The following is a 23,827-nucleotide window of genomic DNA, read 5'->3' as shown; positions in this document are numbered from 1 at the left end:
AATCTGATTAAAGCCTTATACAATGGAACCACCACTATCTTATCTCTGCTGGTCAACATCCTCAGTATTGCAGCACAATCCTCTCAGTAGTCTTCACTAGATTTGCAATATTTCTTCCGAGTTAATTTCTATCACACCCTTGCCTCCTATTTCTTTCAGGATAATTTCATTCAGAGTCTCCCAAATATTGAAACTTTACATTTAGTTGCCTGCTTATGAAAATAGGCAGGAACGTGGAAAACACCAACTGCATTTTCAGTAAAGAATCTATAAAACAAGTAAAATATTTCAACCCTTTAGGCACAAATTTTAGTGTATGTGGCAAATTAATGCAGCCATACTTGTTAAGGTTAGAAGAATGCTTCATAACCATTGCTGACTCTAAAATTATTCTTTCTGACCTGTAATGACATATATAGCACATTGGTTTTTCTTCCATCTAATCCTGTGTGAAGGAGCATCCAAAGCATAGGCTGCCAGTCTAGACTTGCCATAATAATGGCAGCAAAATGTATTTATGTTCTCCAAGGCAGATCTTCTTTGTTAATTTATCATATGGTTTGATTCACTGCATCAGAAGACTAATAGAGGGATCAAAAAGACATGAACTTACCATTGCTTTTGAACTTTATTGACTTTACTAAAGCATTTGATTCTGTTGACAGGGAACAACTATGGGAAACACTCAAACTTTATGGCATTCCACCTCAACTTATCAGGACAATAAATGCACCCTATCAGGGATATCAAGCCACAGTACTAGTTAATGGAGACAAAACAGACAGTTTTCACATCACCACAGGAGTCTTACAGATACTCTGGCCCCATATTATCTATTCATCATAGTGATTGACTATATTTTTAAATTGATTCAAGTTAAATCTGGAATCCTCAAAAGATCCATATATACAGATGTACCTTGAAGACCTGAGCTTTGAAGATGATACAGCCCTCATTTACTCCAACATTACAGATGGCCAAAACCACTTCAACAGCCTTAGGAGAACTGCAGAAATATTTGGACTAAAAATAAACTCCAAAAAAACAAAGATATTAAAAAATTAAATAGATGGGCACATCTATAAAAATCAAAATGATCACCTTGATGAAGTAGAGGACTTTGTATACCTAGGATTACACATCTCAAATTCCTTAACATATATTAAGACAAGAAAACAGAAAGCACTCCAGTTCCACAGAAGTCTTAATAAAGTATGGAAGTTGAGCCTCATCTCAAAGGAGATGAAGATTCGTCTTCACAAGTGCACCAGCCAGTCTATCTTTCTATACAGCTCCCCAGACCTGGAAGATCGCAACCAATATTATAAATAGCTTTGGAACAACTTGTCTAAGAACTATCCTGGATTACTCCTGGCAAGACCACATTCCCAACTCTACTATATTAGATGAAACCCAGCAAGATCCTCTAGTTAGTTTGAACCTCTGTTCAAAGAAACCAAATAAAATGGCTCGGCCACTGACTCAGACATCCACCCTCTGCACCTTTTGATGCCCTGTCCTCTATGCCCCTACAGATGGAAAAAGAAAAAGAGGCAGATCCCAAAATCAATATTGGAAATGCATCAGCAATATTCTACCCATTTCCCCCCCAACTCTCCACATCAGAGATCCGTCAATTAGCATATGACAGAGAAGCCTGGTTTTCCTTCACATCATAAGAACCTCCAAGTCTTATCTTAGTGTACACAGACTACTTATTTGTTTTGGTTGGTTTCCCTCATTTATAATTTTACAATTATAAATAGGACCACATTCAAACCTGGTGGTTTGAATGTGGTTAACCTTAACAAGTATGGCTGCATTAATTTGTCAAAAATTTAGGCGACTGTTATCCTAAGATCAACTCTTACACAAATATTTCATTTATACAACATTCTTCTTCTTCTTTAGCCTCTTTTCAGCCAATGCTGGATACAGCCCCCATCTCCCTTAACTTTCCAGTTCTGTCTATCTTTAGCCCATGTCTACCATCTCATGTCAAACTTTTGTAGATCATCCCTCCACCTTGTTCTTTGATGATGTTTCCTTCTCTTGTTATCAGTGCTTAATTTTGTCCACCTTTCATCTTGCAGTCTGCTAATTTGGCCACCTCATCTCCATTTACATGCTTTACAGCACTTCACAATAAACAATAAATTACACGATAACCACAGTAATTAACTTTAATGAAATGAAAATACGGATATTTCGTACTGAAAATAGCAGTACATCGTCAATGTAGAAACAAGCAAATCAAAGGAATGGGAATACAAGATACATACAGCAGCCAGTGGTTTACCAATTAAAAACTGTTGCCACAAGCTAGAAATTAATATTAATAAATAATTAAAATTATTATTAAAAGCTTATTTTTGATGATTACATAAGAATCTTCCAAACTTTTGAGAGAGGGACAATCGTTCCAATTCAGATTTGGCCAATGTAAAAGGGCTTTGCAACTTTCTTTGAAAAGGTGTTCATATTTAAACCTGCTTCTATTGAGAAGATGAGCTTCATCCCACTGGATACTGTTTAGTGTCAATACTATGTTGTGCCAGACCAGACCAGACTTTTGAGGTTTCATGTATTTGATATAATATTGATGTTCATTAATTCTTTTTTCCCCCACAGAACAGCCTGTCTGCCCAAAGTATGTTAGATTACATTCACAAGGTATCTGGTAAAAGCTAGCTAATGATAGAGATGACAGTTTGTCTTTTGTAGATGGCAACAGATGAGAAATTTTGTTGATAGGAAAATATGTGCAAATGAGATGATACTTCTTCAAAATTCTATCAATCAATTCAGAGCTGCCAGAAATATAAGGGATTGGAACCCTGTGGTCTGTTGAAGAATCCCGAGGTGTTGGAACATAGGAGTCAATTACTGCTGGATTTGATTAGGGTAGTAACCATTAAATTCCATTAATGTTTTGATAGTGAAAAGTTGTTGTTGTAAGCTTGAGGGAGAGGAGCATACTGTATGTGCTCTATTAATTAAAGACTTGATAACGCCAATTTTTTGAGAGGTGCAATGAGCAGACTTTTGATGAACGTTTACTGGCAGATACATTCATCAAAAGTCTTCTTATCTTTTGGAATTCCCATAATCCAATGACAATATCATAAAGGCTGAATTGTAAAAGGTCCAGAATGGAGCCCTGTGAAACCACATTTGTAACTTTCCTCATGACTGCTGCCCCCCCCCTCCTCCCCATGGCTGATATCTATTAGGCAGCTAATTTTCAATTCAATTTACCAGTCTGATATACAAACCCATAACTTGTAACTTAAATATCACCTTGTTATGTGACACCCTGTTAAATGCCTTACAAAATCCAGCAAATGACAGTACATATGGCTTTCTTGCATAAAAGGCAGCCAGATTACTGAAGCAAGAGTATCCATTATTAAATTCATACTGGCCTCAATAACATTACCCTCATCTGTCCAATTCTGTTTATGAGCTCTTATTAATTTCTATAAAATCTTAATCACAAAAAGAAATACACTGTTCAATATCTGAAGCCTCTATTCTACTACCACCCTTATGCACTGGCTCCATCTTACCCTTTCTACTCCTCAGGGACTTTTCAATTGCAAGACTCATTAACAGTCAGGTCAATGGTATGTCATTATTACATTTTCTTAAATTACATTGCAAAATCTGATCTAGTCCTATTGCTTTAATATCTAGAGTACTCAGTATTTGACATACACTTCTAATCATTCAACCCAACTCATCCCTCTAGGTATAAAACCTGTTTTACTAGGACATACTCCTCACAGCTTCATTCATTTGCTCTCCTCCCATGCTCTCTCTCTCTGTCCTCTCCTTGCTTCAGCACTCTCTCAACTTTCTCTCTTTCCATGGGTCTCCCATTCTCTCTCTTTCCTTCCTCTTGCTCCTTCATTCTCTAGATTTCTTTTCCATTCTCTCTCACTTCTATTCATGTTCTTTTACACTGTCTCAAACTAACCTTGTCTCAAGTCTCCTAATTTCATCATTCACTCTACTACTCAACTCAGTTTTGATGCTTCCTACTTTCTTTTTCAGCACCTCTGTTTCTCTTTCCAAGCATCTTACATTTACACAATATTCATCTCCACAAGCAATGCCATTTAAGCTCAAATCTTCCTCAGTCGCACTATCATTACCATTAACATTACCTCTTGCATATTTCCATAGTTGTGCTCTTTGTATCTCTCTGCCAGCACTCACTGATTTCATTCATTTAATGTACTATTTCTGCTGCTGCTGTTGTACTTACTGACATTTTCCAGCTGCAAAAATGGAGGAAAAACTGTTCCAAAGAATAAACAGTTCCAAAACAACTGTTCAACAGGTATGAAGCTGGATCATATATGGATGTTGTCTGTCTACTGCTCATAATTTTACAGATTTAGAAGACAGTGGAGAGATAATGGATCCCATGTTAGTGATCATAAAAATCCCTACAGGAAAAGCATAAAGCAAGAAAGAATCATTAATAAGTCAAATTGTCTATTCTGGACAGAATCAAAGACTTTCAGATATGCAGTCAAAGCATCAATCCAAATTCCTGTTTCTTTTCAGATAAGTGGATATGGAATTTATAAAGAATATATAGTTATTCAAGAAAGAATTAATATCTAGAGTGAAAAGTGAAGAGATCGAGCTTTTAGGAGATTGTGGCAGTTATTTATAGAGACATTCCATCATGACATGCAAAAGCAGATAGGAGAGAAAACTGACCATTCAAAAGCAGTATTATAGACAAGAAATGAATAGTTATGTTTATTTATGGCTGCCAGGAGTAACATATAAGGATATGAAATTATTGCATTGTTTAAGTTTATTTGCCTGAAAATAATTGGGATAAGTGAAATATGGCTGGCTGAGAATATTATCCTGTTGGGAACAGAAATGGAAGGCATGATGTTTTTTGTGAAAGGACAGGAAGTGCAAGAAGGAGGGGGGGGTCGCTGCTGATGACAGCAGGGGATTATGTCTGCACAAGGTTGAGATATGAGGAAAATAGTGGCAGTGGTTCTGAAAAAGGAAATTACATTATGAAAAATTATGGAGACAACTACCATGTTAGAGCAAAACTTTAGTTTAATATAAACCAAAATGAACACTCGACATTTCGACTTTCATATAAAGTTCATCAACTGGAGCACACATATATATACAAAGAAACAGGCTGCACTACAATCCACATGGTTTGCTAAAGTTACTGACCAACCATTACAACAATTATTGGCCTGACCTCTGGTAAGAAAAAAAAAACTTTACTACATCAAAGCTAGAGTCCTATTATTATCTATTAGGTTACAACATTAAATTGGGCTGGGGAGCAACATGTTTATATATATATATATATATATATATATATATATATGACTATTACTATTAACTCGGAGGTTGGATATATTCATTTTGATATAAACTGACTAAAAATCCAAGAATTATAACAAATTGAGATTTATTTGAAAATGCAACATGTTTCGTCGGGATTGACTTCATCAGGATTAAGAACATAGAAAGCTATTAAAAGACACTGAAAAAAACATTGAGACACTTCAAAGCTATACAATTATAAAGCTATAATATTCGACTGTAAATTACAGTTATTATGAACTTGAGCTATAGTCCGTGTTAAAGTTCTATTGTTGTACACTTGTGGGTGTGTGGAACCACGCGATCTCCAGTATCTGATAGTAGAGCTGAAAGAGTCAGGCAAATTATAGCTGAGATTATTGTTCATATGAAGAGGGTCCAAGGTGATTTCTTTTGACTTGACAATGCGCCGTTCTACCTCATCGTGGCAAATGTGTAGGTTTGAAGTTGTTATCCAATTTATTTCATGTTGGCAGCTTTCGTTGTTCGTGTTTATTGAAATTGTATATATATATATACACTATGTAAGTATACATCTAAATTTCAACCACTTGGTATGGAATAGTTCCAATAAAAGCTGAAAGTTGCTTAAAGTCCTAAAGTATGCTGGAAACTAAGTAGGCGAATATGTGCCATCCAAATTCTTGGAATTTTTATGGCACCATTATTGTTAAGATTAGGGTGGTTAATCAGAATTTCACAGGCTTCTTTAAATTTTCATTCATACCAGGTTTTTGTATGTAAAGAGCAGGTACTTTTCCAATCAATTTGGTGTAGGGTGTTGAGAGCGTGATCTGAGGGGACTGCTTCACCAAAATTGTTATATTTAATGTGTCTTTTGTGTTCTTTTTTATGTATAGGGATTGTCCATCCACTTTCATCAATATACGATAAGTTACAGGTGTAGTAGATGCAATAAACTCTAGGATGTGCCAATGGGAGGAGAGGATCCTAAGAGGAGTTGAATATGTTTTTAATTTTATAGGTCATTTAAAATTGGCATTAAGATTATAATGGTGTAGGATTCTATTGATATTGATTTTTTCTGATAACCCTTTAATGTATGGGATGGCTATGGTTTTACTGTAATCTATATTCTTTTTTGATGAAGTTTCATGGAGAACTTTATTAATAGTATTTTTGTTATAGCCATTATTTATAAATGTGTTGCTAATAATCTTTAATTCTTGTTTAAGAGCGTGTTGATTAGAGCAAATTATTATAGCTCTGTTTTTAAGGGTGATATGAGTTAGCATGTATATATTAGCCAGTATGCGTCGTTTTGTAGTAAACCGTGAAGGATAAACTGCCCGAGGAAAGACGTGTGACCAGTGTATCCAGGAATGGAAGCGAGTTCTGATTTTCAATTTCAATAGTAAATTTATGCGTTCATGTTGTTTGTTCAGGTGGCTAAGTAATGTGTTTAAAGTTTGTCGACCATGTGGCCAGATAACGTAAACATTGTCAATGTATCTAGGCCACACTGTAGGTTTTAGAGTAAAGGAATTAAGAGCACTTTACTCAAAAGTTAGTAATTGCTAACTTTATGGAGTAACTTTATATGGAGTAACTTTACTCCATATAAAAGTTAGCAATTGGGGGGGGAAGATAGTGGTGAGCCCATGGTTGTACCTTCTTTTTGTGGGTAAAATTTATTTTGCCACACGAAGTAACTGGAATGTAGTGTGTGGACAAAGAGGGCCGTAATGTCGGGCAGAAATTTGTTCTGTAAGAGAAGAATTATGACACTGTTAAAAAAACTGTGATTGGGACATTTGTGAAAAGGGCAGAAACATCAAAACTGACAAATAAATCATCTTTGCCGAGCGTTTTTAATTTTGTTAAATTATGTTTATAAAGTGTTGTGTGTTCTTTATATAGGAGGGGAAATGACCTACCAACTCCTTGAGTGTTGAGGCTAATTTCTTGGCCAGGTGATAATTAGGGCTATCTATTCCTTCAACTATCATCCAAAGTGGAACATTTTGTTTGTGTACTTTAGGAACACCATATATTCTGGGAGAACAGGAATAATGGGGTATAAGTTTTTTAACAGTGTCTGATGGCCAAGAAGTGATGGACTTAAGTAATTTCTCAGTTTTTTCTTTATTCTGTTAGTAGGATTATTATAATTTATAAACTGATAGGTGATTGTTGTAACGGCCAAGAAGTGACGAACTTAAGTAATTTCTCAGTTTTTTTCTTTATTCTGTTAGTTGGATTATAGTTTACAAGCTGATCGGTGCTTGTTGTAATGGTTGGTCAGTAACTTTAGCAAACCATGTAGATCGTAATGCAGCTTGTTTCTTTTTATATATGTGTATGCTCCAGATGATGACCTTGATATGAAGGTCAAAAACGTTGAGTTCATTTTGGTTTATATTAAACTAAAGTTTTGCTCTAACATGGTAGTTGTCTCCATAATTTTTCATAATGTATTCTTATCACCATGTAAGCATGACGGAAAGGAAACAGGAATTCAGCTTAGTGAGCAAGATGATCATAATCATTATGGGTAATTTTGTTTATGATAATAATGATAGGAATGAAGAAATAGCATTAGGGAATAAGGAGAATGAATTTCTTGTCTTAAGGGAAACTACCTTTGGCAATTATGTAATGGATGGTGCATGATGATTGAGAGTCTTAGATCTGATCACATCAGAAAATGTGATTATGGAGTCATCCTGTCAGTGAAAATGATCATGAGATCATCACCTGGGTTATGTGAGGACTTTTGTGAGAAAAGGATATATGTGGAATTATATGGCACTGATAATTAAGAAAACAAAGGGGACAAATGGGTTATGGAATGGAAGGAGTTGGGAGAAAAGGAGACTGATACTGCTTTGGCATTCATCAAGAGCTGGTATATGGATTTTTTGAAACTAAGGGTTAGTGTTGCTTCTGATATCAGAATTATTTAATAGTAGAGTATCTGAGTCTATTAAAAAGATGACAAGGCTAAATAAATCAGAAGTAAAATGGATGAATGAAGAGATTAAGCAAACAATCTGGAAAAATAAAGTTTTATGGAGGAATCATACAAGATGAAGGGTAATAACCATGGAAAAAGAAGACCAGGAACGGGACTAAGGACAGCAAAAATGTCATATTAGCAGAAATTAAGCCAATTAAGCCAAGAAAAATCTTAGAGTTCTTTGAATATGTAACAAGTAGAAGAAAAAATAATTATGGTAGGAGAATGTTATTAGATGGAAATGGTCAACTGTAACTGCAGGAGAGAATATAGTGACATATTCAATGAGCAATTCTTCAGGGTATTTCATCTTCATGAATGCAACATCTTGAGGAGTTAGAGTGTAGACTGTATGGTGGCAACCTTACAGTCTACACTCAAATATGAGGAATTAAGTAAACATGGATAGGCAATATATGAAGAATTAAGTAAACCTGAAATAAAGCAGCAACAGGACTCAACAAAATCACTGCACATCTTGAAGGAGTGGTCCAGAGAGTTAACAGCACCCGTGGCACCTGTTTAACATAAGTTTTGCAAAAGGGCAAGTTCCAAAGGAGTGGAAAGAGGATAAAATTGTTGCACCTCACAAAAGGAGATATATTACTCGCACTAGAAATTATAGGCCTACTGGTATGTCTGTAGTTGTGGTTAAGGTGTTAGAGAAGTTGGTGAGGGCCAGGATTCAGAATTGGATTAACAACAACAGCATTTTCTGTGAATGTAAGCATGGGTTTGTTAAAGGAAGGTCATGTTTTGACAATTTGCTTAGCACTACAAAAAGGTGACAAATTCACTGAATAAGAAAATGTACACACAGTGGTATACTTGGATTTTTTTTCAAAGGCCTTTTATAGAATACAAGACAAAAAAAAACTAGTAACTATATTGCAATAGATAGGCCTGATTAACTGACTAGTGTTTTGGACAAGTGATTGGCTATCAAACAGGTATTAGTAAATTATATATGGGGAGGGGGGTATCCCAAAAGAGGAAGGTCACTAACAATGTGCTGCAGGGGTCTGTTTTGGGATTATTATTATTTAACTTGTGTATATATTGGGACAAGCTTAATTGGAGATATGTAGCTGTCTGCAAATTATGAAAAGTTAGGAAGAACTCTGAGGAGTAGAGCAATTGGAGGTTATCTGAATAGACTGTGTGAGTGATACTACCAGTTTAATGTTAAAAGTGCAAGGCTCTGAAATTTGATAGGCAAGGACACGATGAAAAGTATTATTATTATTATTATTCCTGACACCTCCAAGGAGTCTGAAAACTCATCGCAGGAGGACACCTACAACTGTCTCAACCACTACACCGAACCTCTACTACGAATCATCTTCATCAACACATCTACCGCCCACCTCCACCACAACTAGTATTTTTTGTCTGTAAATTGCGTGTGTTCTGAAGGGCCGATTTGTCTGTATGTGGGATGAAAAACCCGAGTTTCTGGGAGAAAAAACCCTGCTACCTCCGTATGAGATTGGTTAACTCACCTTCTGTTGAAAATCGTCCAGATAAAGATTCCTCCCGTCGTAACGAGAATCGAACTTAGGCCTATTCCAATCGAAGGGTGCAATGTACCGTCGTTCTTCCAATTGCGTTACGGAGGTGCTTTAATTAATGTGGTAATTTTGAAGGAGGTAAAGAAGATGAGAGAGCCTTGAAGTTCAAGGATCAAAGCGCTAAAATTGTGAGATCATCATAATGGATTATGGCCATAATGAGGAAGACCTTAACATGTAGAAGCAAAGAGGCTATAGTTCCTGTGTGTAAGGCTTTGATCAAGCCACATATGAACTACTGCACACAGATTTGGTCATCTGCTTTTCAAAGTAGGTAAGTCAGTAGTTTTAAAAAATTCACTAAGTCAATACTGGGTTTCTAAATTGTGGGATATGAAGACAGATTAAGGAAATACAATTTGCAGAGCCTTGTGAATAGAAGGAAGAATATGATTAAGACATAAGTTGATGAGAAGTTATCAGATTAAGGAGGAGATTTTTCATAAAAGCAGAGGAAGGGCAGCAAAAGAGGTTATCCCTTTGAAGCTGTATGGAGCAGATTCTTTATATGGAGAATAGTTATGAGTAGAATGTTGCCTGAGAGTGTCAAGTGTAAAAAAAACCATGAATAGGTAGTTTAATGATCTTTTGATTTTGTGGAGGTCTGATGTTAATAATAATATAATGTAATCAACCTGTAAGGCTAATAAAACCTAATAAGATAAATTATTAATTAAAACTTTTAAAAAGAAAAGTGATCAAAAATACATACCTGAATATTTGTCCTTGGGTAGAAAATTTAAAATTTAGTTACTTGAAGGATCCCCCCCACTGCATTATTATTATTACTACTGAACTTATGAGGCTGAAAACAGTATATAACTGAAAATAACTTGGAAATGTACAGAACCAAAATAAGCATGAAGGGAATAATTTATATAGATTGGAAACATGAATACAATACAATAAAGTATTAAAGCTTGAAATAAAGTGAATACAAAAATATATGAATAAACTACAAAAAATGTGCAACGAACATCTCAGTAGAATCAATTTACATTGCTTACAAATTTCTTTATTCATTATTCATATACTTTTATGAAAGAGTATAAAAGAGCAAGAAAGGAAGAGTAAGAATACAGTCTTATTTGGTGATTCTATTAAGAGAGAATGTGCTGGATGAATGATTCAAGATGATATTGTTTTTCTTGCATTAAGATTAAGGATGTTAGTAATGCAGTTAAAATGCAAAGAGGAAAAGGGGAAAAAGTGAAAGAATTGACAGTTCTGGCAAGTATAAATTATTTGAAATGTGATAAATATGGAATGAGAGTGAATATTAAGGAGTTGGTCAAAGAAGCAAAAAAAAAAGAAGGGGGAGAGAGAGAAATTGTAATATGCAGTGACTGATGAATGAAATTTAACTATTGAAATACAATCCCACATGACAGACGGTTTGCATTTCAATAGTGAAATGCCTGAATAGTTAATTGTTCTTCAATGGAAGACTGGAAGTGCATAATCAGGTAAACTAGAGCAATTTGGAGAGATGCAGGTTGGCATGTGTATGTGTGCATGTGCTGGAACCCTTGAGGCAAGCACGTATCAGAAAGGAAATAATTAAAATATTCTGAATGTAGTTTTTCAGAATATTTTAAAATCTCAATGGAACAGTCATTAAACAATTCAAGGATAATTGTGAACCCAAGGGGATCTGCATTTCATATATATTAAACAGGATGCTTTATGAATAAGAGGGGGGGGGATTCTTGGCATCATTAGTTCAACTTGGCAAAAATTGCTGGTATTAGTGAGACTTGATTGATAGTGGATGATATAGGGATAAAATGTCAGTGGTATTATTTCAGGGATCAGGAGCTCACACTAGTGAGTACAGATATGGCAAACCCAATATACCTGAGCTAGATTAGATCTTAGTTTCTACAATATACACTTGGTATGTTATATCTGCAGACTGGTATTCTCCTATTTTTGTAATAGATTTCACGGTTTGATATGAACACAGATGATTAAAAAAATAACTATTTATTAACTTAAAAGCTAATATTTCGCTGGTATTATATCCAGCATCTTCAGAGCATACAACACAAAGTTTGTTACAAATGCAAAACAACCACAATCCGGTGTAACAGTAGGGCTAGTAAAAGTAATTGCAGCATGCAACACAAGACTAAAGTCCTAATATGGTGCCATCTAGGTTTAAAAAAAAAAAAAAAAAAAAAAAATTCAAAGTTTTGAAATAGTAGTCCAAATGACAGTCTTAGAAAGTTTGAAAAAATGAAATAAAATAAAAGCAATAAATATTAATTTGGTCTTAAGATGACTGTCTCCCAAATCTTTGGTAGATTTGTACAGCCATACTTGTTAAGGTTTGGAGTATGTTTTAAGACTTCTGTTGATTCCAGGAACCTCTCTGACTTGTAGAAGCTTCTGTGCATTACTTTTGTTTCTTTCCAATTGATCCTGTGTGCAGGGGTATCCAAAGCATGGTCTGCCAGACCCGACTTGCCATAGCGAAAGTGTCGGATATATTTTTTGTGTTCACTGAGGCGGATGTCCACAGTTCTTCCTGTCTGTCCGTAGGGCTTGATGGCAAGAACAGGGCACTTCATAGACTCCTGGATGTGATAAAGGAGTGCATTTGTCCTTAGGTGAACGGATGAGAGTTGCTAATTTTACATAAGGTTTAAATAGTGTGCGTAGTTTGTGTTTGTTAAGCACCCTAGATATCTTTTCAGATGTGCCTTTAATGTATGGGATGGTGATAGTTTTGTTGTAGTCTTCTGTGGTAGATAGAGGGGATTTCTGGGTAGCATTTAGTATGTCTATTTTATGGGGATTATAACCATTGGTTAAGAAGGTGTGTCATAGGTGAGAAAGTTCAGCAGTGAGAGCAATGTCATTGGAACAGATTGCTCTAGCTCTATGGGTTAGTGTTTTTAAGATACCATATTGTTGAGAAGGGTGATGGTGTGATTGTTTGTGTAAGTATCTCCCTGTATGTGTGGGTTTTCTATAAACCGAAAATGATAAGGAACCTTCTGGAAGACTTGTGATCAGTGTGTCCAGGAAGGGTAGGCAGTCATTGGCTTCTAGTTCCATTGTAAAGTGAATTTTAGGGTGCTGGCTATTTAGATGCACTAAAAATGTATTCAATGTGTCTGGGCCATGTGGCCAAACAGCAAACACATCATCAACATAGCGTAGCAGGAGACTAGGTTTGAGAGTGGCTGTGTTGATAGCTAATTTTTCCAGATGTTCTATGTAGAAATTGGCTAAGTGGGAGGGGGGGGGGAGATAGGGGCAAACCCATAGTTGTCCCATCTAATTGTTTGTATATTTTCCCTTTCCAAGTAAAATAACCTGCCTGTACTCTGAATTTAAATAGCTGAAATATATCTGGGAGAAATTGTGAATTTAGTAAGTTAAGTGTTTCAATCAGTGGTACATTAGTGAATGATGAGGTGATATCAAAACTCACCATTAGGTCTAAACTATTTAGGGTGTGGTTTTCTAAAATACTTTTTACGTGGGTAGAATTTTTAACAAAAGAGGAAGAATTGTTTGTGTAAGTGGTTAGTAATTTGGCTAAATGTTTAGCTAGTTTATATGTAGGACTGTTTATACTATCTACAATAGGACACAAAGGTGTATCTTGTTTGTGTATTTTGGGAGCACCATATATTCTGGGTGTTATAACGTGCAAGGGTTTGAGTTTTTTGACAATTTCTTTTGGCCAGGACAGAGTGACACTTTCCTCTCAAACTGTAGTTTCCACTACCTACTAAAAGAGGCAAGCCTCACCACTAGGATACCTATCATCATGCTACTAACTTGACATAGGGAAACACATATTACTTTTGAGTCTCAAAAAAATTTAAACTGGACAGAAAATGTGGGAAAAGACCGCAAATTGGAAAAGGTAAACAAACTTAGTGTAGCTAGTGCTGTGAGTGAACGCAGAGGAACATTTGAGCTGAGATAAAAAAAGTGTCTTTAATTAGTGTATCTTTTTATCACAAATTGGGGCTGCATTTCTTTCAGTTTGGATACAAGTGTCCTTCAGTAGTGTTGTTGTTGGAATTTTTTGTTGTTTATATTGTGTTTTGCTACTTGTTTGTTCATACTGCTTCTGAAAGTAGCATCCATAAAAAAATGTACGTCTGGAGCACAGAAGGCTTCTGTATGAAGATTTACCTCTGCTTTGGATTTTTTGCAGTGGATGTATTGCGAAAATTGCTATATGTATGCACTGAAAAATGTGAAAGATTTGTGGACTGTGGGTAAATGAGAAGGATAGCATTAACGTATATGAAAAGTGTCTTGATAGATTAGAGTGATTAGAAATGGGAGCAAGTGTTGAGATTGTAGTAGAAGAGCTTAGGCAAGAGTTAGTAAAAAATAAAAAGCAAAATGAAATATCTGGAAGAGGATATTAAACAACTAAAGAAGAGATAAGATTGAGAAGGAGGAAGTTAGTATTACAACGAGTCAAAGGATAGTCGTATATCATTGAGGACTCAATCATTAGAGGTGTAAAGACTAATAAAGTGCACAAAATATGCTTTCATTGGTGGAACAATGAAGCAAATAACTCATTGCAGAAAAGGAAAGACCCAGCATCAAAATTAATGGTAGTTGTCGGCACAAATGACTTAGCTGGGGAAAAAAAAAGGATGTTGATAGAGACTTGAAGTGTTGGGGCAGCTAAAGAATAGTATTGTTGGAAAAGTAGTATGCATGTTGCCCAGATATGACAACAGTAAATTGAAAACAGTTAAAATGTCTGAAAACCAGAAAACTTTCTCGTTTTCAGACATTTTAGGATTCCTTGTAAAAAAACTTGCAGGCTAAGAGACATGCTTCTGTTGTAACAATAAACTTGCCTCCTACTAAAATGGTAGTTGAGCTGTTTGATCCCTCATTAAATTTATTGGGCACAACTTCTTCATTTCCATCTCTCTCTCTCACATTCATGGTAACATCACCTAAAGATAACATGTGGAGTAAATCTGTGGAGTGAATTTGAAGTAAAGTTGGAATGGTTTAAAGTTAATGGATTGCATTTGAATCAGTTTGGTGTTGGGCATTTAAAAAGGCTATTGTTTTCTAAGAAGGCACAGAGTCAAGAAGTTACTGTAGTAAATGATATAAGGAAACACATATTACTCCTTATAAGTCTACTTGTGAAGCAGGATAGCAGAACTAAACAGATTGTAAGAGGAGGATATGAGGTTGAAGATGTGAAGACGTATTCCATCACCTTGTGCTGTTGCACAAGGTGATGGAATCCACCCTTAGATGAACCCAATTACTTCTTCACTTCCATCTCGTGACTAATCTTCACACTCCTGCCCATCACTCTAGAAATGTAAACTGATCTATACCATATTACGTTATTTTCTATCCTCACTTTAGAACTTTCTGGTTTTCAGGCATTTTAGGATTACTTGTAAAAAACTTGCAGGCTAAGAGACATGCTTCTGTTGTAACAATAAACTTGCCTCCTACTTAAATGGTAGTTGAGCAGTTTGATCCCTCACTAAATTTATTGGGCACAACTTCTTCACTTCCATCTCTCTCTCTCACATCCATGGCAACATCACCTCAAGATAACCTCCAACTCTAGTACAGATGATCAATGAAAATTCCTCCAGCTCTAACACAAAAAGTCACCAATGATCCTTTGCTCTTTTGCCATAAAGACATCAAAACTGATAGTGTGATCTTGCATAGATTCTGGCACACTGCCCTAATCTATCTCTCAGTATTAATAACAGAAATTATCATGAAAAGTGCTACTGTCACCCCCCCCCAGGCATGATTGTCCTTGTTCGTAAAGTCTTCACTAATAGTATCTCTAATAATGCTGACTTGAGCTAATGAAATTGACTTGTAAATAATTAACTTTAGTCAGTCAATTTTTTATTTGCATTCCAGTTGCTATGTAGTTTTTTTGGTTTCAGTAACTTCAATACTCTAGATACGAATGTCTCCTCATCCAGATGATGCATATATCTCCAATTATGCTAAAAATTTGTCCTCCAGAATTAACACCCATTCTATATACAAGCTCATACTCATATGGAATCTACCTAACAGTATGGAAGCAAGCATTTATTCAACCTGTTCATACAAAAATGGAGATTAAAGTTTGCTATCAAACTATCATCCCATTTCCTCATCTCAATATTTTCCAAAATAATGGAGAAAGTCATTAATAGCCAACTGCTTCACTACCTGGAGACACACACACCAATTAATTAACGGTAACTGCTATGAATTCTTCAACAATAGATCTCCTAGCCAACTTTTATGATGGCCCACACATGAAAGGATCATGAGACCAATAACACTACAGTGTGTGGGCAAGTGATTGAGAAAATGTAGCCTATTGATGTGTTTCTTAAAGAGTGGGAGGTTGTATTCAGTGAGAAAAACAGTATAGTGGAGATTGTTCCAAAGAATAGAGGTGGACAGAATGAAGGAAGAGTTCGGTGTGTTTGGGACTGTAGGCACATGGACATTGGTCAGTGGCTGCTCTAATTCTTAGATGGTTAGAAGAAAGAAAGAAACCTTATCTACCTTAGGGTACAAGCACAGAAAAGGTAAAAGAAATTCATGTGATCACTCCTGGTATTTCCAAACCATCATCTTATGGTAACCCTTCTGCTCTTTGCAATTGGATTGTTACTTTTCTCTCAGGTGTTTTACTAGGTATCACAGTGGTTTCTTCTGGTCAAATCTGTTCTGTCGATTCTGGAGCATACGAGGGCTCTGCTTTCACTCACACTGTTTTTTCCTATACTTTAATGATGACCTTCATTCCTTCTCATAATCCTCACATTACTAACTATTATAATAAAGAAATTAACTCACGTAAATTATTCTTTATTCATAGAATTTTCACCTGAGTATCACAGCCATCATCAGTACAGGTATAAGGCTAATTAAACAATAACTGTTATATTCACAAAGCGCCACCTAAGTAGTTAAGGTTCAATTTCCTAAATTTATTTAATTATTATTTTTTTAAATTATTTATAATTATTTAGTTATTTAATTATTAAATAAATTATTTAATTATTCAATTATAATAATTAAAAAAAAATTTTTTTTATAAATATGTGTTACAATTATATGTTAGGAAAGATTTGCTGCTTTATAAAGTACTATCTCCCACAAGGGGGAAAGATGTAGACCATCAGATCTGTTTAGGTTAGGGGAGTGAAGTAATGTTTCACATGTTTCTTTATATAGCCGTTCCATTAGGAACCGACTTTTGTCTTGTTCCACTTAACTCTATATCTGGTGTTGATGGCATGTTCTGCAATTCCAGACTGTTCGGGTTCCAGTTACTGGATGTACGACTGGTGTTCTTCTAACCGAAACAAGCAGATTATCATATTTGTCTGAAATATGATAATCCACATGAGCAGGGAATCTGATAGACACCTGGATAACTGAGATGTGGGAGCTTGTCCTTTGGAGACATTAGGAATGTGGAGATTTTTCTGATGGGTCGAAAAGCCACACAGATATTTAGTGGTTTTAGCACTTTAGCTATGCGTTCACTAATCCCGTGTACATAGGGGATAGGTATACATGTAGGTTCTTCTGTACTTGAAGAGGATGCTGGAGCATGACTACTTAAAGCTCTTTTTATGAAGGACTTCTTATAGCCATTGGATATGAAGGAAGAATTAATATACTGTAATTCTTTTTGTAAAAGTTCTGAAGAACAAAAGGAGTTGGCTCTATGAACTAGTGTTTTTACAGTACCTGCCTTTTGGCTGGGATGGTGATGTGATTCAGCATGGACGTACTGGCCTGTATGAGTCTCTTTCCTATAGACAACCATCTGGTTGGCAAAGAATCAAGAGGTCCAGAAAGGCTAACTGCTTATTTACTTCTACTTCTAGGGTGAACTGGATCCTTGGATGAAGTGCATTAATTTTTGAGAGAAAATGTTGTTCTTCTGAGGTGCCCTTCCATATGGCAAAAATTTTTTTTTTAAATAATGAAACCTGTGGTGCGATCATAATTAAAAGAAACACACGTATTAACCACAGTGAAAATTATTTAATTGTAAATATTTCATCCTAAGTATCTTAGGACATCATCAGTACAGTAGTTTTAAACAATAATAGGAATAACATACAGTTAGGGCGCATGATTACAATAGAATCTCATTAAATGTGTATAACGTGCTACAGTAGTAAAAAAAACAACAAAAAAAAAAATTAATTATTTAACACAATTTTGTATGACAATTTCCCATACTTTAGGAATAGTAAGAACGTCGTTGCGGTTTAAGTTTGGTCTGTGTAGTAGGGCTTCAGAACTTTCTTTGTATAAACGTTTATGTTTATATAAAGATCTATGTAAAAGTTTAGACTTTTCCCAATGGATCCTATGGTTTGGATTTTCAATTCTGTGTTGAGAGAGGCCAGATTTCTGCGGTTTAAAAAGACGAATGTGGTCTCTATTATTGTTTAAAACTACTGTACTGATGATGTCCTAAGATACTTGGAATGAAATATTTACAATTAAATAATTTTCACTGTGGTTAATACGTGTGTTTCTTTTAATATGGCAAAAATGTCGTCCACATATCTGAACCAAATGTTAGGTCTGGGTGTAATGTTGTCAAAGATACACTGTTCAAAATGCTCCATGAAGTAGTTGGCAATAGCAGAAGATATTGGATTATCCATTGCTGTCCCTTCGATTTGTTGGTATAACTGGTTTTTGAAGGAAAAATAACTGGACTATATTACAAATTCAAATAATTTGACAATGTCTGGAGGAAATTCTTGGTGTAGTAATTCTATGCTGTCCGCCAACGGAACATTTGTAAATAGCAAAACAATATCTAGACTAATCATAATCTCCGAATCGTCTAGATGCAGATCGGAAATTTTATTTCTGAAGTCCACAGAATTTTTTATATATGTAGCAGTTCTAGTTGAAGAAGTGAGTAAATTTGACAGAAATTTTGATATTTTGTAAGTGGGACAACCTATACAGTCTACAACCAGTCTTAATGGAATTCTGCTTATGTACTTTTGGAAGACTATATAATCTCGGTGGGTGCCCGAAGGAGATCTTTAGTGTTTTCTTTTTATCTTCATCCCATATCGATATTTTTTCTATAAGGGCATTAAGCATTTTTATTTGACTACCGGTAGGATTTAGAAAACACTAAAGACCTCCTTCGGGTACCCACTGAGATTATATGGTCTTCCAAAAGTACATAAGCCAGGAATTCCATTAAGACCGGTTATAGACTGTATAGGTTGTCCCACTTACAAAATATCTGTCAAATTTACTCACTTCTTCAACTAGAAGAACTGCTACATATATAAAAAAATTCTGTGGACTTCAGAAATAAAATTTCCGATCCATCTAAACAATTTGAAGATTATGATTAGTCTAGATGTTGTTTCGCTATTTACAAATGTTCCATTGGCGGACAGCATAGAATTACTACACCAAGAATTTCCTCCAGACATTGTCAAATTATTTGAATTTGTAATAAAGTCCGGTTATTTTTCCTTCAAAAACCAGTTATACCAACAAACCGAAGAGACAGCAATGGGTAATCCAATATCTCCTGCTATTGCCAACTACTTCATGGAGCATTTCGAACAGCGTATCTTTGACAACATTACACCCAGACCTAACATTTGGTTCAGATATATGGACGACATTTTTGCCATATGGAAGGGCACCTCAGAAGAACTACAACAGTTTCTCTCAAAAATTAATGCATTTCATCCAAGGATCCAGTTCACCCTAGAAGTAGAAGTAAATAAGCAGTTAGCCTTTCTGGACCTCTTGATTCTTTGCCAACCAGATGGTTATCTACAATTCACAGTCTATAGGAAAGAGACTCATACAGGCCAGTACATCCATGCTGAATCACATCACCATCCCAGCCAAAAGGCAGGTACTGTAAAAACACTAGTTCATAGAGCCAACTCCTTTTGTTCTTCAGAACTTTTACAAAAAGAATTGCAGTATATTAATTCTTCCTTCATATCCAATGGCTATAAGAAGTCCTTCATAAAAAGAGCTTTAAGTAGTTGTGCTCCAGCATCCTCTGCAAGTACAGAAGAACCTACACGTATACCTATCTCCTATGTACACGGGGTTAGTGAACGCATAGCTAAGGTGCTAAAACCACTAAATATCTGTGTGGCTTTTCGACCCATCAGAAAAATCTCCACATTCCTAATGTCTCCAAAGGACAAGCTCCCACATCTCAGTTATCCAGGTGTCTATCAGATTCCCTGCTCGTGTGGATTATCATATTTCGGACAAACAGGAAGATCTGCTCGGGTCCAGTTAGAAGAACACCAGTCGTACATCCAGTAACTTGAACCCGAACAGTCTGGAATTGCAGAACATGCCATCAACACCAGACATAGAGTTAAGTGGAACATGACAAAAGTCATTCACAAAAGTCGGTTCCTAATGGAACAGCTATACAAAGAAACATGTGAAACATTACTTCACTCCCCTAACCTAAACAGATCCGATGGTCTACGTCTTTCCCCCTTGTGGGAGATAGTACTTTATAAAGCAGCAAATCTTTCCTAACATATAATTGTATACACATATATATATTTATAAAAAAAATTTTTAAAATAATTATAATTTAATAATTAAAGAACTAAATAATTAAATTTAAATAATTAAAAAAATTAATTAATAATAATAATAATTAAATAAATTTAGGAAATTTAACCTTAGCTACTTAGGTGGCACTTTGTGAATATAACAGTTATTGTTTAATTAGCCTTGTAGCTGTACTGATGATGCCTGTGATACTCAGGTGAAAATTCTATGAATAAAGAATAATTTACGTGAGTTAATTCCGTTATTATAATAGTTAGTAATATGTCTACTCACGGTATTTCCTTACTGAAACTAATAATCCTCAAATCTTATCCATAGTTTTGATGTTATAGCACACACTCCAATCTTAATCCAAGAAACTTTGTAGCATCAAATGATTCAAGCTTCTAGATCTTTCATAACCAGATCTTAAATACTGATCTCCTCACCATTCTCAAGTGGGGGTGAACAAAATCTAGTGGATTTTGATGCTACCAAAACATAATCCTGGAAGAAAAATCCTACTTTACTCTGACTGATTTTTGATAATATTTCGATGTCAGTCAAAATTTGTCTCCCTAGGTTGACTTTCTTATCTGCCAATTACAAATTTAGTGAATCAGGTTCTCTCTTACTTAGTATATCACTCCAGAAGCAGCCAACTACAAACATGGGAGATGAGGAGCGATCCACCCCGTGAAAGTAATGGCTATGGGATAAACCTATCTAGCGACATACTCACTAACTGTGAACTTTCACTACTTAATAAAGGTATAAATTTCACAGTAGCACCAAGAACTGTTAATAAACTGGATGTCATATACCATATTAAAAGACGTATTAAATTTCTTCCAAGTAACATCTGATAAAACTCATTTAGAAACATGTAATATGTTGAATAATACAAAAGCAATATGTAGCAATCTCACCAAAAAAAGAACTAGCAGCCATCAAGTCATTAAATGCCAATAAGGATGTCATTATAACAAAGGTAATACTACAGTCATCTTAAACAGATCTGCTTACCTTCATCAAATGAATCAATTAGCCTCTAATAACAGCACTTATCAACTTGTGAACTATAATCCAACTAACAGGATTAAGAAGAACACTATTAAATTACTTAGGTCTGTCACTTCTTGGAAATGGGACACTGTTAAAAATACTGCTACCACATTATGCTTGCACTCCCAGAATTTATGGAGTTCAGAAACATAATGTTCTGCTTTGGCCGATATTTGAAGGTACAGATAGCCCTAATTATTAGCTAGCCAAGAAATTAGCATCAACACTCAAGGAGCTGGTAGGTCATTCCTTCTCTATATGAAGAACATACAACACTCCATAAGCAAAATTAAAACATGATACTCAACAAAAACGATTCATTAGTCAGTTATGATGTTTCTGCCCTTTTCAAAAATGTCCCAATCAGTGACACAATTCTTCTCTTACAGAAGAAATTTCTTCCCGATGTTACAGCTCTCTCTTTGCCCACATACTACGTTATAATTACTTCATGTTGCAAAATAATTTTTACCTACAAAAAAGGCACAGCTATGGGCTCACCACTATCCTCCAACTCCAAATTCTAACTTTTATATGGAAGCTTTTGAACAACGTACTCTAGATTCCTTTACTTTGAAACCTACAATTTGGCTTTAATACATTGATGACATTTTTGTTACTTGGCCACACAGATGCTATGCTTTAACACCTTCCTCAACTACCTGAACAAACAACATGAGAGTATACAATTTAACACTGAAATTGAAAATCAAAACTCACTTCCTTTCCTGGATACACCAATCACAACCTTTCATTGTCTACCACAAGCTTACACATACCATACAATATATATACATGCTGTCTTACCACCACCCTTCACAAATACTTGGAGTCATTAACACCCTCAAAAATAACAATGGGGCTCTAATGAACAAGCTCTTAAGCAAGCAAGAATTACAGATTATTAGCAATACATTTATAAACAATGGCTATAACCAAAATACCATCAATAAAATTCTTCATAAAACTTCTCCCTGAATGAAGCATGACATATTAAGCAAAATATATTGGAGTAATAAATTCTATTTAGTTTTCTCTTATATGTGTGATGCTGCTATTTAAAAACACTATACTATTAAAGGGTTATCAGATAAAATAAATAGAATTCTACACCATTACAATCCTAATGTTACTTTTAATGCCACCTATAAAATTAGAAATGTAGTCAACTCCTTCAAGGATCACCCCCCCCCCAGCCTGACTTGGGATATATCGAATCCACTGAGACTGTAACTTACAAGAGGGTGATCTGAAAAGTTCATGGCCACGACCATAGATGGCAACACTATTGGCATGATTTTTTTTTTTTTTTCTAAATTGGTACATCTGTCATAAGCATCCATGTGAAATTGCAAGTCATTCTATCAAGTAAATTGTTTTATACAGCTGTCTGAAGAAAACATTTTATCTTTGAAATAGATAAAATTGAGTGTCGTGCAGTTATAAAATTCTTTGTAAAAGGAGGTTTAACACCAAAAGAAATTCATTCAAAGTTCATTAAAGTATATGGGCACTCTTCTTTCTTTTTGACAATTAAGAAATGGGCTGCCAACTTTAAACGTGGCCGTACCAGCCTTGAATATGATCCACGTGAAGGATGTCCAAAAAGTGTAACAACACCAGAAATCATTGATCAAGTGCACAATATGGTATTAGATGACCGGTGAGTCAAAGTGCGTGAAATTGCTCAGACTACAGGCATTTCAAAAGAACGTAAAATATATTTTGCATGAAGAATTGCATATGAAAAAGCTTTGTGCAAGATGGGTGCTGCACTTGCTCACAGCAGAACAAAAATGCACTCACATGAAAATCTCTGAAAATTGCTTGGAGCATTTTAACAAGAATAAAACTGATTTTGTGCATCGATTTATTACTATGGATGAGACTTGGATTCACCATTACACAACAGAATCCAAACAGCGGTCAAAACAGTGGAACAGAAGTCAGTTGTTCAGCGCCAACGAAGACAAAGTCTGTTCCATCAGCAGGAAAGGTCATGGTATCGGTGTTTTGGGATGCTAAAGGCATTTTGTTTATTAATTATCTTGAAATGGGTAAAACAATAACTGGAGAATATTATTCTGGTCTTTTAACCAGGCTAGACAAAAAAATTTGTGAGAAAAGACCAGGTTTGCAGAAGAAAAAAAATCACCTTTCATCAGGACAATGCACCCGACCACAAAGGTGTTTTTGGCAATGGGAAAATTAAGGGATCTGCACTATGAATTGTTGGAATATCCAC

At 35.3% G+C, this 23,827-nt stretch overlaps 1 protein-coding gene across 1 annotated transcript in view; it reads right to left on the bottom strand.

Moving 5' to 3' along the window:
- The window catches only part of LOC150100399 (secernin-3-like), a 144,922-nt gene that overhangs the window by 890 nt on the left and 120,205 nt on the right, over positions 1-23,827 (bottom strand). The gene's annotated exons all lie outside the window — the stretch shown is intronic.

Source organism: Typopeltis vanoorti, chromosome 13 (assembly GCF_054136105.1).
Source record: "Typopeltis vanoorti isolate ZY-2024b chromosome 13, IOZ_Tvanoo_1.0, whole genome shotgun sequence".
In the NCBI taxonomy this organism is placed as follows: Eukaryota; Metazoa; Arthropoda; class Arachnida; order Uropygi; family Thelyphonidae; genus Typopeltis; species Typopeltis vanoorti.
Note: the sequence above shows the minus strand (reverse complement) of the source record. Positions and strands in the feature narration are given on the sequence as shown.